Source organism: Sminthopsis crassicaudata, chromosome 1, assembly GCF_048593235.1.
Source record: "Sminthopsis crassicaudata isolate SCR6 chromosome 1, ASM4859323v1, whole genome shotgun sequence".
NCBI lineage: Eukaryota > Metazoa > Chordata > Mammalia > Dasyuromorphia > Dasyuridae > Sminthopsis > Sminthopsis crassicaudata.
In genome coordinates, this window is record NC_133617.1 from 167099695 (window position 1) to 167118448 (window position 18754).

At 39.1% G+C, this 18754-nt stretch overlaps 1 long non-coding RNA gene across 2 annotated transcripts; it reads right to left on the bottom strand.

The window, feature by feature from the left end:
- Positions 1-5692: 5692 nt before the first annotated feature.
- LOC141544611 (uncharacterized) lies at positions 5693-18418 on the bottom strand. Of its 2 annotated transcripts, none has more exons than XR_012482702.1 (3): positions 18264-18418; positions 6870-7062; positions 5693-6109 (listed from the first exon to the last, which is right to left on the bottom strand). It is a non-coding gene; the product is annotated as an uncharacterized LOC141544611 (long non-coding RNA). The 2 variants fall into 2 exon arrangements; XR_012482703.1 differs by lacking the exon at positions 18264-18418 and adding an exon at positions 16952-17614.
- Positions 18419-18754: the final 336 nt, after the last annotated feature.

Below are 18754 nucleotides of genomic sequence, written 5' to 3' on the forward strand. Positions count from 1 at the left end.
TAATGAATCTATTATCATTCTAGAACTATTATTAAAAATCAGTAACTAATTGAATGCCTCTGTTTGCTAAGCTAACTGGAGGTTTAAAAATAGCATATACAAAGGAATAAATAACATAGTCTATATGGTCTTAACATATAGGGTTTAAGCATATTCAGCAAATCTGAGGAAATTCATCAGCTTCTGACTTTGCACTACTTCAGAGTATTATCTTAATGAAGTGGCTACTTCCCATAGGTACTTGGGTCAAGTAATCCTTTGTGGAGAACTACTTAATAAAAAGAGAAAAGCCTGGTAATGGCTTATTAAAGGGACAGGCCTATTCATTGAAAGAACTGCTTATTATATTACGCATATAATAAGAGATGGTGGGATTGGCAGACTATTAAAAATAGTCTTAAATCTTACTTAAAATAAAGAAGATTTGCACAGAGGTCACTAACCATATAATATTACTATATTATATATCAATGTAATAATAATTCAGCAGATGGAGATGGGTGGGGAGAAGTTCTAAGCATGGGACTTGAGCAAAGGACTAGAGATGGTCGAGGATAGGATAAGAATTGGGAATGGAGAGTAGTAGTATCTGATTCTCTTACTGATTCTAACCAGTACATTATTAATGATTTACAGATTAATAATTAACATTTTATTATTTTATTTTGTGTACTAGTTATTTATATTATTGTACTCATTCTACGAGGATAGGATTTCTATTTGCAACTATTTACAACCTTAAAAAATTATATAAATATCAGATAGGAAATAGCAGCAGAGAGAGTATTAAGTGCATGGTTGGGAAGTTTAACTTGGCTTAATAGATAAAAGGGAACCCTTGCAATTTTTTGAGTAGAAGAATAAGGTGATCATTAAAAAAGATTAAATAATGATACATATATATAGAGAGAGAGGTAGGAAGAAGACCAGTTAAAATAATTTGTGTATCTTGCACCTAGCACAATGATCTCCCCAAAGAAGGTGCTTGATAAATGTATGAATTCCCTCAAAATAAATAAAAAATCCAAACATACTTCCAAAAATTTACAAAGCAAGAAATTTGTCATTCTAAACCAACTTCTAATTAGTCCAATAAAATAGAATCTGCAGACATGAAGAGCAATGATGAGAGCACTGCTGGTTCAGATATAGCTTAGAGTTCTTGACTGATGTCTTCCTCTCAGGCTCAGACCCCTCCTATGTTAAAAAAGGGAAAAAAAATCCCCTTGACCCTGACTCTCCCTCCTGCTCTTACCCTACCCCTCTCCTGTGTCTCAAACTTTATGTTCAAACTCCTAAAAAAAGTAATTTATGTTCACTTCCTCCATTCAATTATCACCCATTTTTTATAACCTGTTGCAATTTAGTTTCTGTCCTTGTCTCCAAGGTCAGAAATAATGGCCTTATCTATAAATTTAATTCTTTTTTTCTTGTCATCATTCTCCTTGAACTCTCTATGGTATTTAGCACTATACACCACCCCTCCTTCAAGATACTCTTTCTTCTTCCCTTTGCTTCCAGGACTTGATGATCACAGGGTTATCATCCTTCTTCTCTGATTATTTTTTCTATCTCATTTGATAATTCCACATCCTCTTCCAGTCTCAGATGTGGGTTTCTCCAGTTCTGGCTTAGGTCTTCTTTTTTTCTCTATACTTTTTCTGTGGGGGATCTTATTCACTCCCCTGGCATTAGCTATCACCTAGATGCAAATAACTTGTAAATCCATATCTCCACACCCAACTTCTCAGAGCTACAGTCCTGTATTTCCAAATGTCTATTGGATATCTCCACCTGAATGGCCTACAGGCACTTCAAATTCAACATGTTCAAAACTGAACTCAGCATCTGCTCCAGTACACCTGCCCCTTCCTCCAATTTCTCTGTTTTTGTCAATGGCACTACCATCTTGACAATCTCCCTAGATCCTTATCTTGAGTCATCTTTGACTCTCTCCTTTTCCTTACCCCTTTTGTTGTTGTTCAACCATTCCAGTCATGTCCATCTCTTTGTGCCCCAATTTTGGATTCTCTTGGCAAAGATACCACAGTGGTTTGCCATTTTCTTCTCCAGTTTATTTTCCACATGTGAAAAGATGTACTTTAATCATCTCAATCCTTTACTCAAAAATTGTAGGACTTCCCATCATATCAAGTTTAACCTCCCAACTAGGCTTTTTTTTTCTTCTCCCTTTCCCCATACCTAGCACATATATAGCTCTTTAAGGTTGCAAAGAACTTCAATAACAACCCTGTGAGTTGTTACCATTATTGCTACAATCATACTTAATCAATGAGTAATGAAGATGAAGGAGTTAAGTGATTTGCCCAGTGTCATAGAGATAGAGTGTCATGCAATTTTCAAATTCAGCTCTTCCTAACATAAAGCAAGTCTTCTATCCACTATCCCACTCAGTTGCTTTGGCTAATCAGACTCATCTCATACTGTTTCCTAATCTGATCTTTGTCCCAATAAGACAGTACTAACAGCTCTCTGTTCCCCATCCCCATCCCCATCTTCTCCTATGACTTTGCTAAGTGTCATGATTAGAACACTCACTTCTCCCCACTAATCTCCATCTACTGAAAAGCCTACCTTCTCCATGAAGCTTTTCCTAAGTCCCATAGGTGAAGGTGACCTCAGGTTTCTCCTAAGACCTTGTTTTCCTTTATCCCAATTACATTCTTCCTCAAATTATAGTGTGGCATGGTGGCAATCACACTAGAGATCTGGAGCAAGGAGAGACCCTGATTCAAATTTTGCTCCTGGCATCTGCTAGTTGAGTAACTCTGACAAAGTAATTTAACTTCTCTGAACTTTGTCCTTATCTGCAAATGAGAATTAGCTAAAGGCCTTCCCATCTAAGATTCTACAACCTTTAGATGTCCTGCATTAGGCAAGATAATGCCAGATTTTTACTTTCTATCTCTGAATTACTCTTGCATTTTCTTCCATGTCTGGTCATTTTAGACTGGGATATAGGAAAGTACTCAGTATAGAACATAGTTAACTTAATCCTTAGTCCTATCAAAGGAAACAGTAGCAGACACTTTCATCTGGGTCTTACCTGGAGGACTCAGCAATGTTGACACAGCCTTCCTCCAGGAAGAAAAAAAATCTGAAATTTCACTTTTAAAGACTCATTCCCTTAAGTAAAAACCAACTATTCTTGTGTACCACTTGTGCTCCCTAAAATGTTTTTGTCTCCTTCCCTGGCTACTCCAGGTTCGTCATCCCCAAGGAACTCTCAATCACTTATTTCAGTCACCAGTTGAAGATTCCATCCCCCTTCCATCCTTTTCATTGAGCATCTTCCCTAATCAAGCTGGAATCAAAGAGGTAACATCATAGTAAAGTAAAAGACATTTATTAAAAACAGAATGTAAGACAAATAACAAAGGGTTAAATAAAGCTGCAAGTGTTCCCAGAACCCATACCCAGGTGGCCACCTCCCACGCCTCCAAGGGAGATTGTAAGCCAACTCCCCATTCCATCCTCCACATGTTTCCAATGCAAGCATGAGAAAAATCACAGACAGTTTACTCATGAAGTTAGTGCTGGGACTTGCACCATCTAATGTACTCACTCCCCTTCATTTCAGCCCCACAAGGTTAATACTGATGCTTTCTTTGAGCACGAATACCTGTTTCTGGTTCCAGCTTCCATCAGAGTCCAGACAGGATGCTCAGGTTTGGGGTGACCAAATCATTCCATAGGAATTGTCCCCCTGGACACAACTATTACATCAGCCATATCATTGCTTCAGGTCTCTAGTTATCCATATCTCTTATGATTCACACAGCATCAGCCGTTCTGGGATGAAAAACTGCATCTTGTCAAAAAAAGCTTTCTACAGCCTTTCCTTTTCAAACCATATACACAGCACGAGCCTACATACAGCATTCTTGGACATGCCATATAGAAACTCTCTGGCCCAAATGAGTTAAGCTCCTTAAGCTCCAAACTATTGTGAGAATTTGAAGGTCCTCCAGAAGAAGAAGAAAAAAAAAAAAAAAACACTAAAAATTCACATATCTCTTTCTGTTATTAATCATGTATTCCTTTGTGCAAATGGGTTTCTGGGATGCTTTTTCATATGGTTTTCATAGGAAGCATTCATACTGAGTCCTCATTGGCCAGTAACCCTTTATAGTTATGACATACCAATGAGTGTTGCAGAATCCTCAAAACTTTTCCTTATTCATAATTTTACCCTTTGCTTCCCTGTCTTCCTGTCCCTAATCACTGTTATCCATACTCTTCTTATCCCATCCCAAAAGTATATTTGGAGTCCTAGAAATGGTTAACAGAAGCCACAGAGAATTCTCACTGGATACAAATTTGGAAAAGATGTGTACCAGCTCTAGAATTGAAAAAAAAAAAAAAAAAAAAAAAAGCAGGGGGAGGTGGAGTGGAGGAAAAGAGAGATACTAGACTCAAGTTTCTACTGAATCACCCAGGCCCCCAGACCAATATCCCAATATTCTTTGGGGTCCTTCTGTTTTTCTCATTGCCCCTTTGCACAGAATTTAATACGCAAAGGGACTCAGCCTGGTGTTTAGACTCCACTCCCCAGCAGCTGTGTTACATCATCCAATACTTTTCAAATAGAAATGAAGTTCCCTTTCACACTAAAACACAAATTTCACTAAACCGAGTGGCCGGCATTTACCCTTGGCTCATTTCCTGACAAGGCAGTGCCCAGGAGAAAGCCGGGCAAGCATTCCTGCCCATTTTTAACACCTCCCAAAGTAACTTCTCCCTACTCCTGAGTCAGGCTTTTCTTTGCCTCTCCTCCCACTCCCCCAAGGACCCCCTCCCTCTCAGCCCACCCCTCATCCTCGAAAATGCCACAGCTGCATCCTGCCCCTTCAGAAGCTAAGGCTTTGGTGAGAGTGGTGGATTTATTGTTTGAGGTTACATGGCAGTGTAAGATCTGAGCCTCAGGAATCAAGGGTTATGACATTTTTATGGTCTTCCCCCTCTAGCATGGATATGAAGCAACTGAGGAAAAACATCTGGTTTCACTTTTTTTTTTTATTCCCGACCACAGTTCCCATCTGACAAAGCCTTCTAGCTTGCCAGTGTTCTGGTCCCCAACAAAATGAGCAGTTGTCTTAACCCTAAGCCGGCAGCCTGGCTTTCTCTGGCTCACCAGGGGGCAAGTGTGCTGCCCAGTGTAGGGAAAAAAAATGGCTTTAAGGTCACTCTCTACCAGAATTCAGGGAAACAAAGCCCTCAGCTAAGAGAGAAGGACCACGCTGGCAATTTGCCAGAAGATAAGGAGTGTGCCTGGGGGATGGGGAAGGGAGGCAGGGAGGGAGGGAGGTGGATGGGCAGGAGGAGGAGGAGGAGGGACCAATTGCCCGGCCACTCTTGTGACAGAGGCTGGCCGTCATGCAATGAATGTTGGGACTTGTAGTCCACAGGTGGCCCATCCATATTGAAAATGATCCCTTCCTTTTTTTAGAGGGACCTTGAACAATTTAGCACTATGACCTTGTTTCTAGAACATTGAAGGCCTTTCCTGATTTTCAGTACCACACACATACTTATATCACATAGTTATATTTTATACATTTTGTATTTACTGACCTGTGTTCTTATTATTTTCCCGTAGTAAAATATAAGCCTCTTCAGGGCAGGAACTGTTTTCATTTTTATTTATGTATTTTCTAATGCCTAGTACATATAAGGCATTGAGTAAATGTTTATTGAAGTCTTTACAGATTACATATCAATGAAAAGCGATTAAAAGTCTCATGTGGAAAAATAAAGTCTGACATATAGACACACATATATATGCATTGTATATCTTAAGGTGGTTTGCCATTTTCTTCTGCAGATCATTTTACAGAAAACTGAGTAAAACAGGGTGAAGTGACTTGCCCAGAGTCCCACAACTAATGTCTAAGGTTGAATTTGAACTCAGGTCTTCCTAGCTGGTGAATTATGGGGGGTTTTACCCCCAAAATGTGAAGACATCTTCCAGTAGAATGTGTGAATAAAAACAATTTTTCCCAACAGTTATGAAGGTGCCTGAAGCTTGGTCATCCGCTGCATCCCAGGCCATTGCCAGTCATCCTGATTTTGTCTTACTTTGATTATTCTGGGGAAAAAAAAAGAGTGAGACTGATGACTGTGAAAATTTAAATCCATTCACCCCCTAGCCATTGTTGTCATTGGTCTTCTACACACACATACACCTATACACAATATACATTTGTCTATGTATGGGAATGAATAGAGAGACAGAAATAATTGACTAGAGAGAGGGATAGATAGATGAATAGATGACAGATAGATAAGATAGATTAAAAATAGATGGATAGATAGGGAGAGAGATGGATAGATAGATGAATAGAGAGAGATGGATAGAGATGGATAGATAGATTGAGAAAGATGAACAGATAAGAGATGGATAGATAGAAATAGAGAAAGATGATAGATGAATAGAGAGATAGAAAGATGAATAGATAGATTTTTTTTTAATGCTCAATCAGACATGCTCATTCACCCTCCCAGAGCAAGGCTAGCTACATCTTTCTTGAAAGGTTAGAGGGATTATATCCCTGAGGCACTGGGACATACTCAAGACCCCACAGTTAGCCATCAGTGACTAGCACCTTAGTTCCATTTAACCGATTAATATCAATTAGCTTTATTTTGAATTCTTAGATTGAAGACACAGAAAGAATAAAAGTATAAAAATTTCCCCCAAACACCTGAAAGTACACTCTCCTCCATGGTATCCTTATCTCTGGAGAGGGGCTTCAAACTTAATACACTTTCTATATAAGTTTTTGTCCCTCCAAATTCTGGTCCATGCAGCACCGCCATCCTTTTGGATGAATCCTTGTCTCACCTACCTTGTCTGGGATTCCTTCTGAAACTTGATTCTTCAAGTATAGATAGGAGCTACAAAACCTGGCAGGGATAGAGCCACAGGCTCTCTAGACTCTTAGACTCCCCAAATATTCAGATAACTGGACATCCAAACATTTCACTCTCCTGACTTTTCAAAACTCACAAGGTCGTCATTTCCAGATTAATTTTGTTCACCTAAAATAAAAAAATAAAACACATAAATGAAGTTCACATTCACAGAATGTGAAGGCCTCAGAGAGTGGGCCACAAGCTTCCCTAGATGTACCTTTGAAAGGCCTTGCTTGGGATACCATCAGTATTAACCAAGAGAGATGAAGGCCTATTGAAAGCATTCACATGTCTGATTCTACTGCTGGAAGTCAAGCAAAGAAATTGTGATTTACTATTATTTTCAACAATACTAGTAAAAATTATATTTCAACAAATATTAAGTCTCTATTTGTGGAGGGCAAAGAGAAGTAAACTGGTAATGATGGCAATAATGTTTTTATTATTGCTGTTCAATCATATTCAATTCTCCAGAATTTGGTGCTTTATTGACAAAGATACTATTTCCTTCTCCAGCCCATTTTGCAAATCTGGAAATCAAGGCAGAGTTAGGTGATTTGCCTAAGTTCACATAGCCAGTGAGTATTGGAGGTTGTATCTGAATTCTGGTCGTCCTAACTCTAGGCTCCAATTGTAACCACTGTATCTGGTAATAATAATAATAATAATAATAATAATAATAATAATAATAATAATAATAATAATAATAATAATAATAATGGTAATAATAAATAGAGGCCTAGAACTTGGAATTGGGAAGGCCTGGTTTGAATCTTACCTCAGATACTTCCTAGCTGTGTGACCAAGGCACAATTCTTATCTGTAAAATGAGTGTGATAATAACAATCTCCTCAGATGTTGATAATGAGGTTCAAATAAGATGATATCCATAAAGCACATTGAAAACTTTAAAGCTCTTTAAAATGGTCTCAGTATCAAGACTAGGTCTTTAGCTTCATTACTTCTACTCCTAAACTTCCCCTCCCTTCCATCCAAATATTACTTACTGCTCAGGTTCCTTCTTCTCCAGGAAGCCTTCTCTGCTTGCTCTCTACCTTTTCCTTTTCTGAACCTCTACAATTTATGAATCTATACTCTGATCATCAGTATTTTAGTCTACACTAGCCTCCAATTATGTGCTTTATGTACATATACATTTTTATATTTCCAGCAAAATTAAGAAAGTCATGTTACTTTTCTCATATCCATTATATCAATATAGACTTGCTAATACAGTAGGTACTCAATAAATATTTGTTGATTAATTGACGAATTGACAAAGAGAGTTAACCAGTTTATGAGCCATTACCTTCACACAGTACAATTGGACCAAGGCCAGGGGTTAGCGAGCAAAGGCATTAGCACCGAATCCCACTCATTTAACAGTTGCGAACAGCCTGCCTCCAGACACAGCTGGCAGATTACTGCAGCTGTGGCCTTGTGCTGGCTCAGGCTCAGGATTCAGCCACAACCCTGGCCCGACCCCAGCTAACAGAAAAGTACAGGGCAGGCCAAGCCAGGCAGGAGGCTGAGACCCACGCTTCAGAGGAGACACGGCTGATCTACCCCAGCCCAAACTATACCCCTAGAAAGTCAGAGTAAAAAGACTCTCCATCTCGAAGGGCCAAATCTGAGCAAAAAAAAAATTAAAAAGGTGGAAGTTGGAGTCCCCAGGTGAATGATTCAATGTCTTAATTTGGAATTCTCCTGTGAAAGAAAGAACATACATAATGTGATAGGTAGAGGCCTGCACATTTTGATTTTTTTCAAATCTCCAAGAAATTTTTAAAAAATTATTTGGTTTAATCTGTCTAGATTATATCTAATCTGTTGGATATATTTAAAATATTTGGTTGATATGGGCCAGATTTCTTAAAGCAAAAGCCCTCAGACTTTTCATAAGGAAGAATTGCTTTTCATTTTCTTGAAATTTTAAAATTACATGGAGGAGACAGGGGGACCCTGGTCCCAAAGCAGAGTGATGAAGGGTTTACAAAAGTCATAGGGGGTTCCTAGGATCACAGACAGAGCTGGGTCTATGCATTTTGCAGATAAGTAAACTGAGATCCAGAGAGATTTTGAATCCAAAGTCACATAGGACAAAGAGCAAAGCCTTGAACTGGATACTCTTATTTAAAATCCAACACTTCTTCTTTTTTCTTGTTTTAATTGTATTCCATTGCCTAATATATACAGTTTGAAAGCCTTGAATTGTAATCTTGATCCCTATTTTCTACTCTCTCGAAAATGTAATAAGACTAGTGAGCACACCCAGCTGATGCCAGTCCACGAAGAAGAGTCCAAAAAAAGTCAAGAAGATAATGGGAATTATCCTATTTCCCCACTGAGGATAGACTCCAACTGGGGGATATTCAAAAGACAATCACTTTGCTTGGGCCCTTTTCCATCTGGCTACATAAAGTGTTTTGGTTGCTGGAATTCCCTCCAAGTCCAACTCTAAAGGCAATCAACAATCTATCACTTCACTTCTTGCTTCGAAAGCCAGAACCAGCCACAGAATGTCTGCACATGCTCCATACCACAGAGGAGGACCCTTCTATCACATACGCATCTTTGTGTATTTCTAAAAAATACCTAGCTGGATGATTTCAGAGAAGTCTGGAGAGACCTACATGAACTGATGCTGAGTGAAATGAGCAGAACCAGGAGATCACTATACACTTCAACAACAATACTGTATGAGGATGTATTCTGATGGAAGTGGATATCTTTGACAATGAGAAGATCCAAATCAGTTCCAATGGTTCAATAATGAAGAGAACCAGCTACACCCAGAGAGAGAACTATGGGAAATGAGTGTGGAATACAACATAGCATTTCCACTCTATCTCTTATTGTTTGCTTGCATTCTTGTTTCCCTTCTCAAGTTTTTTTGAACCTTCTTTCTATATTCGATCTTTCTTGAACAGCAAGATAACTGTATAAATATGTATGCACATATTGTATTTAACATATACTTTAACATATTTAACATGTACTGGACCACCTGCCATCTAGGGGAGGGAGTGGGGGGAAGAAGAGGAAAAGTTGGAACAGAAGGCTTTGCAAGGGTTAGTATTGAAAAACTATCCATGCATATGTTTTGTAAATAAAAAGCTATAATTTAAAAAAAAAAAAAAAAAGGGAAAAAAAAGGAAAAAAGAAGAAAAAAAAATAGACTGCGCACATACGGATTACTTCACATTGTACATTTTCATTGGCCCTGCCATTATATACATTTTTAAATGTGTGGGAGCATCTAAAAAATTTATTAGTGCTAACAAATATATATATATATGAATTCAAAAGATCTTTGATTTAGATTTGAAAAGCAACTGATATGCCTTGAGTCCAATCATCAATTTTGTAAATGAGAAAGCAAAGTTAGAGAAATGTTACATGACTCGAGCAACATCATGAGGTTGGCAGAGAAGGGATTTAAATCCAGGTTCCCTAACTCCAACCTCAGCAGGATTTTGACTCTACCATCCAGTGACTTTTGTTGGCAAAGATTTTATAGCATATGATAGGGATGACCAGTCCAACAGCTGGCTTTGACTCTTCAGAGCTCCATATTCAATTCTTCAAACAAACACATTCTATCAGTGCTCTGATTTCAAATTATTTTCATGTCTTTTGAAAAAACCCTAAATGATATTACAGTTTAGAGACACATGAGGGCACACTAATCAATCCATTATAAAGAAAATTATTTTCATAATATCTAGTAACATCCAATAAGCTGGGGGGGGGGGGGAAGCCTGAGCAGCACTTAGTTTGACCATTCTGGACCAAAAGAAATGGGGGGAAAAAAACTAAAAGGATAAAGCTGAATGAAAAGAAATTTGTGAGAGGCAATCTAATGAGTGGTATAGTAAAATAAAAGGAGAGGGGAACACCAGACCATAAATCAGATGTGATTCTAGTTCTCACTAGATATGTGGCCCTGGCTTACCTGTTTAACCTTTTTTTTTTTTTTTTTAGGGCCTTAACACAGTGTCTGTCACATAAAAGGTGCTTTTTGACTTGACTGATTTGAAATAAGAGAGATTTGGATTACAAAGGTAGCTAGGTGCCTTATGGATAGAGTCCTGGGACTGTAGTCAGGAAGAATCATCTTCCTGAATTCACATCTGTCCTCAGACACTTAGTAAATGTATGATCTGGGGCAAGTGACTTAACCCTATTTTTCTCAGTTTCCTCATTTGTAAAATGAGATGGAGGAGGAAATGGAAAAACATTCCAGTATCTTTGTCAAGCAAACCCCAAATTTGTCACAAAGAATCATACACAACTGAAAAATGACTGAACCATTTATGAGCAGGCATAGGTGATTTTTAATGTCTTTCCAGCTCTTAATCTATTATCCTAGGATTCCATGAGGTGATTACAAAGAGAAACTGAGGGGAGGAAGAGATGATAGGATATAGGAAATGGGAGACAAAGAGGAAGAGGCAGACTCTAAAGATTTTTGCCCCTATCTTGCCCAAAGAGAGATAAGTTTTATCATCACTCAACTGAGAAACTGGTGAGCATTGATAATGAGCTGGGAATACCATTAGGAACAACCAAAATCGGAGAGAAAAAGAGGGGGAGAATATTACCTTGCCTGCTTTAAGTATACAGCCACCTTCCACAGTAGGAAACAGTGGCCCAAGGCAGAACATGATAGAAATGGTAATGAGAAAAGAAATAACACTTTGCTGGAAGAGCCTTCATATTTGTAACTATTAAATGACTCCAGGGATTTTCATGTATCTCTGGTACACTGCTTCTTCAAGGATTCCTCTGTTGTTTTCCTTCTTTTTAAAAATAAAAATGCACTTTTATATAGGGCAGTTGGATGGCACAGTGGGAAGAGTTCCATACCTGAAGACACTAAGATTCATCTTCCTGAGTTCAAATTTAGCTGTGTGACCCCCAAATAAGTCACTTAACTCTGTTTGCCTGTGAAAGAAGCTGGAGAAGGCAATGACAAACAGCTTGGGAATCTTTACCAAGAAAATCCCAAATGATATCCTGAAGAGTTGAACATTCATAACAATGAATGTTCTACAATCTTGGGAAGTGTGTTCTTATAAGTTGGGAGTTGATTTCAGTATCACAGGAAGTACATCACATTCCCAGTTTTCTTGGTTTAGAGTTAGGAGCCAAGAGAAAAAAAAAAAATTTTGCGTTTGTGCCTGGGCCCTTTGAGGCAGAAAAACTGAACAAATTAAGTTATTTAAAATGCTGGTCCTTCTTCCTCTTTCTGAGGTTTGGATGTAGCATCCTCCATATTACTCAAGGTCCAAAAGAACTAACATGAAAAAGTCAGCCTCCTGAAGCAGCATGTCTTCAATGATTCAAAACAGCAAAGATCTCATCACCTAGCTCTATTTATTCTTAGTCCTTTTCTAGAGATTTCACTTATCACTGCTAAGTGCCATCCAAAAAGTAATAATGACAGCAACAGTTTATATTTATATAGTAACTTAAAATTTATAAAATCGTTGTTGTTTAAATATTAATACTCTGATTTTACAGATAAAAAAAACAGGAGCTGCAGAAGCATTAAGTAATAGAGTCTGGACAGAGACCCATGCTTCCCCATTCCTGTTCTAGCATTCATTCCATCATACCATTTTGTCTCTTAACTGCCCATAGGTCTGGTATTTTGGGATGTTGTCCAGCTTCCTGTTTTGAAAGGCTCTTTTAGTTGCCCCACAGATCTCAGGTAGAGCATTGACTACACTGATCAGTCCAAGATGGGATGAATGGAGATAAAAGTTTGGATATCATTGATTTACCATGTAAATATATTTACCTCCCCATGAAAAATGATGAGGGTATTGATTGAACATTTTAAAAGTCAGAAGGCAAAAGATACATCACTACTAGCGTTTTACATGGAGAGTTTGAGAATTCCATGCCTTGATCTTTCTACTACCCACATCCTCATTCTTTTCATTTCACTGCCTTTTAGGTACATGAACTTTCTTCCTGGTTCTGTAGAATGCTGCTAGAAGATAAGGATGGATATTGGTCTGTATTTCTCCACAGTACTCCTCCACAAAGTCATTGGACACCACTGAATGGAAACATAGAGCTGCTGCTCTAACAAAAGTGAGGCAAAAACAACAGAAATGGTTTATTTAATAAATAAGTTGTGCAGTCTAAGAATAGTCTAAGACTGGTAATTTCAAAGACAACACATTTGTGAATATATAGTGGTATATAAATATAGATGTCAATATAAACATCCATTTTAATTGTACAATCATGTCTGACTCATTATAACCCCATTTGGGTTTTTCTTGGTAAAGATACTGGAGTGGTTTGCCATTTTCTTCTCCAGCTCATTTTATAGTTGAGGAACCAAGCAAACAGTCACTTTAAATAACTTGTTCAGGGTCACACAGTTAGGACGTGCCAGTCTTCCTGATACCAGGCCCAGTACTCTCTCCACTATATCATCCAGCTGCCCATACATTTTTAGTCATCATTTTTAATATAAATGCATTTAAAGGAGAGGTGTTACAGATAGTAAAAGCATCACCAAAAAACAAATGCTAAACAATTAATAGGAAAAAATTTTGCCTGATGAAAGAATTGGTCCTCAATGTGAAGGAGAGTTTTTCCAGCCCTCATCCTCTACAAATGATTGCCTACACACAAAACATGGTGTCTTACAGATGGAGGAGGTCATCCTCTACACTGATGATTAAATGTGTTTATTTAGGACATTTTTTTAAAATCCTTCTTAAAACTAGAGTGTCTACATTAGTGATTTCCAGACAGCTAGCATCCTTGCTTAGCATGGTGTCTGAAGGCATATGCCCGAATTAAAGCCATTCCAATCCTCAAATCTTCCCAGCAACATGATGAACAAGCATAGAAAATCCCAAGGTCTGCTATTTCCCTCATGTCAGCTTAACCCTAATTGCCTACAGTAAGTCCAATTAGGCACAAATCAGATTTCCCCTTCATTTCATCTGATGAAATAAGCTATGGCAGATGTGTCTGCCAAAGCAAACGCCAGAGAAAAAGAAGAAAAGAACAGAAGCTGAAAAAAGAGAAGGAATTAAGGGACAAAGATGAAGCTAAATCTCTCTGTTCCTGACACGACTTCCCCTTCTCTTCCTGAATTCTTCACTTCTGTCCCTTTCCTCATTTCTCCACTCTTATATTTCCTTATCTCAACAATTCTTTTCTGCCATCAAGTATTTTCATTTGAGAATTAATCTTGTCACACTCATAGTGTGATTGTTTGGTCGTTCTTCAGTCATGTTCAACTGTGCTTGGCAAGGATGCTGGAGTGGTTTGCCATTGATTACTTCAGTTCATTTTACAGGTGAGGAAACTGAGGCAAACAGAACTAAGTGGCTTACCTAGGGTCACACAACTAGTAAGTGTCTGAGATCAAATATGACCTGACTCTAGGCCTGGCTCTCTTTTCACTGAGTCACTTACCTACCCTAAGATATTGTGCCCTTAAAAAATACAATTCCATGTGAACGATATATTTATTATCCTTTTGGTTGGTAGCTGCTTTATACTCTATTACTAAAAACACCCAGATCTATTTAAAAAGATATGAGTTAGCTACACTGGTCAACTTCTTCTGTGTCCTGTAGCAGATACAATTTTTAACACTTCCTTGGCTCTCTCAGAGGCACAGAACTTCCCGTCCCTCTTTGAAGCTCTTTCTAGTGGGCCTCCCATCAGTGCTATCTTAACAGATGAGCCAGCAAGGCAAGTTATGTGGCCAGCCAAAGCTTTTACCAGCAGGCTCCTGCCTCACCTACCTGACCTGCTCTGATGTGATACCCAAACTGGAGAGTGAGTTTTGCTGGCCCCACATGGGGGAGAACAGATCTGCCCACACTGGCTCAATGCATCGCAAGGTCACAGACACAGATTATGAAAGAATGGAAAACCACTGAACAAAAAGTGGGTCATGGGGACTTTCCTGTGGGCACAAAAGGGGAATGCAACTGCAAAAATACAGCAGATAATTTGCTGAACAACATTCATCAAGGAAAAACATGAAACATGGACTCCTAGAAACATTATGAATATTGGACTCTTCTAAAGTAAAAGATATAGAAAAAGAGATACAGATCAAAAAGAAGCAAAACCAAAGCCTAAAATATCTTCTTTTAAGGGGGAAAACAGTTCACAAATAACATACAGTGCATTTTTATTTGTATATAATTTTTTTTCATGGCATCCAAATATTTACCACCTCTTTGGATGGCAGCTAAGTTTGTTTGTTTTTTTTTTTAATCCTTTGGCAAGTATAGGTAGAACAAATGTTCTCATAAAATAAATATTTCTGCCCTCATAAACCACTGATGATACAGTGGGCCAATGCATCTTTATTTTGGATAGGGCCTTGCTGCTGCTCCTATAGTGTCGGAGAGGCCTGTTACTCAGGTACACCAAAAAGACTTGACTCCTTAAGTTGTCTGAGAGAACAGAAATACTGACTCTTGCAATTTGTAAAACCTCAAATGTTGAAATCACTCTCCAAGGGAAGAAAAAATAAAAACCATCCTCAAGAAAAAGTTTTCAATGAAACAGTGTATCTTATTGAAAAAACAAACAAACAAAAATCTTCTACAAGATGGAACATTTAAAAAAAAAAATCCAAAGCAGATTCAAAAGCCTCCAAATTTAAAAGTTGCAGTAAGTAATTGTCAGACATAAGGCAGCTCTCTAGGGCATCCAATACAATCATCCCTAACCAGTCCAGAAACAGGTCACCAATTATAGGTTCACCTCCTGAGCATCAAAGATCCAGGACAGCTTCAGCTCTCTCTATTACACATCTTGAACACATTTCCAGTAATAGGCTCTTCCTTTTAACCAAAAGTCTATTGAAACCCTCTTCTGGTCCTTCTTTGTTTCCTCTAATGATGTCCCAGCAAAGCATTTATGTCCCTGTACATCTATGTTCCCAATGTCTTCTCTTAACAGACTCTTTCCCTGGCTCTAAACTAAAAAAGCATAGAAGGATTAGTGAATGGTGGATATGGTGGCTATAGTGCCTCTTTACAAGGTTCTGGGGGGTATCCACTGATATTACCAAAAAAATACTTGCTTCCTTGGAGATCATTTTGGGGATCTTCCAAATTTAATTCTGTCCTTAAGCATTCTTTTAGTAGCTGCACAGAATCATAGATGCTACAAACAAAAAGACAAAATTCAAAAATTCCTGCCTCCAAGCAGTTTATATTCTACTGGAGGTGAAGTAATTCATGCATAGATAAGTAAATTCAAAATCTATGCAAAGTAAATACCAAATAAATTCTGGGATGGGAGGAATGCTAACCTCTGGGAAGGTCAGATTGCCAGCTTCTTGTAGTACATAGAAATAGGGCCTAGAGTCAGGTGAAGTGAATCCCAGCTTTTGTACTTACTGTATGCGATTGATTGATTATGTCACTTGACCTCTCTTAGTCTTAAGTTTTTTATACCAAAAGGTTGATCGGTGGAATTAAAATCTCCAGCTATACTCTATCTAAAATGGAGATTATTGTGAGGCAAGTACTTTATGAGCCTTGCAGTACTAGAGAAATGGGAGCTATCAGAGTGATAGGATCATACATGGATTTAAAGCCAGAAAGGACCTTAGAAGACCAATTTACAGTTGAGGAAACTGAAGTAAAAGGAGGTTAAGTGGCTTCTGCAAAGTCACACAGATGCACACCTTGCATATTTTGGTAGGATCAGATAAATTTTAGTCTGGAAAGGCTCAGTACTGACTTAAAGGGAAGAATGAACATTTTTTTAAGGGTTTCCTAATGTTGGATGCTTATGATAAGAACTTTAGAAATACAACAAACCTGGGAGGTAGTTGCTAAACTTACCGGCATATTACATATTAATTATATTACATTAATATTGCATATTAAATCTCAGGAAACTGAGGTTTAAGTGACTAGGCTAGAGTCACTCAGCTGGTAAATGTTGGGGGAACAGATTTTAATTCAGGTGTTCCCCAAGTCCCAGTCCAGCTTTACTACCTCACCTAGCTGCCTCCATTCCAGCTGAGAATTAGGATGTTTAGTTAGTTACTTGAGTGTTCTGCAGCCTCAGGAAAGATACGTAGACATCCACTGGTCTTGGGTTTTCCTCTCCAATGAGAAAACTGAGAAAATTCATGCTTTGTGTTTACCAGCCATGGTAGAGATGAAACAAAGGCCGTGTGCTGTCCCCAGGCTGCTGGTCTTGCAAGTCACTGACTGGTAAGCACACAGATACCAGGAACCAGGATTTCCTGGTATGCCAAAAACGGGATGTGCCCCGGCTGTTGTTGCCAAGGTACAGGGTGGGGAAGGGGGGGGGGGGCGGAGGCAAAAGTCAAAACTTCTGAATCAGTCCAAAGAGTCCAACAGGCCTAGATTCTGCCCGGGGAACCTTGATGTCTTGCCAGTCTATAACAAGGGAGACCAGCAGGGAACAACAGATGTCACATTTAAAGTATACTGCTAATTTTAACTTCCTCTCTTGCTCCTGCAAACAGCTAGTGCCGGATAAAACAAAGACCACCCAGTTCCTTCTTTGGCTTCTCAGCCAAGCATGCACCAGCTTCCTAAGGCCTGCCAGCAGTTCAGCTTGCATGCAACTTAGAGCCCCTCCTGGTCACCTGTGAATTTTCAGATGCTTCAAATGAACCCTGCTACATACAATCAGCCTTCACTGCTGGATTTTAATCTCTCTCTCTCTCTCTCTCTCTCTCTCTCTCTCTCTCTCTCTCTCTCTCTCTCTCTCTCTCTCTCTCTCTCTCTCTCTCTCTCTCTCTCTCTCTCTCTCTCTTCTCTCTCTCTCTCTCTTTCTCTCCTTCTTTCTCTTTCTTCCCTCATCTTTCCTCTCTCTCTCTCTCTCTCTCTCTCTCTCTTCTCCTTACCCTCCTTCTCTCTCTCCTTTACCCTCCATCTCTGTCTCTGTCTCTTTCTCTCTCTCTCTGTCTCTCTCTCTTTCTCTCTCTCTGTCTCTCTCTGATCCTCTTTTTCTCTCTCTCTCTCTTTCTCTGTCTCTCTCTTTCTCTCTCTCTGTCTCTCTTTCTCTCTCTGTCTCTCTTTCTCTCTCCCCCCCTCACACTCTCTCTTTCCCTCCTCCTTTCTCTCTCTGTCTCTCACACTCTCTGTCTCTCCTTCTTTCTCTTTCTTTCCCTCTCCCTCACCTTCCCTCTCTCTCTCTTCTCCTTACCCTCCTTCTCTCTCTTCCTTACTCTGTGTGTGTGTGTGTGTCTTTCTCTCTCTCTCTCTCTGCCTCACCTCTTGCATAGAGGTGAATTACATAGAGACTACAGGCAAAGCCCAGGGACTGAGGGTGTATACCTTCAATCATGTTAATCTCCTGCTTGGCTTCTCCTGTCAAGGGGAGCTTGACAGGCCAGTGGAGCAAAAGCTGCAGTGTTCAATCTCCTTGAATTCCCATGACACCTTAGCTGATGAGGGCCTTGTTTTTCCTCCCTTCCTACCCCAAGCCCCACTCCTCCCCTCTCTCCAGACTCCCTTGTCTGAGGCTGCTCACAGACTGCATCTGGCTCAGATTCCACCTCTTAAGCCTTTACATGAATATAAGCTTTGTGGGCAGTTGATTCATGTGACATTAATTCCAGAGGAAAAAAAATGAACAGGCGTGAACATCATTAGTGCATAACCTTGTTCCTACTTCTCCTGGACCTGCAGCTCACAAAACTTGAAGGTGAAGCTAACTGTGAATATAGGGTTAGAAGAGCCAGCTATGGAAAGGAAGTGGAGAAGATTCAGTCAGTTAGTCTTGGATTCTCTGTTGGTCAAAAAAGAGGAGTTTGTAATGTACTATC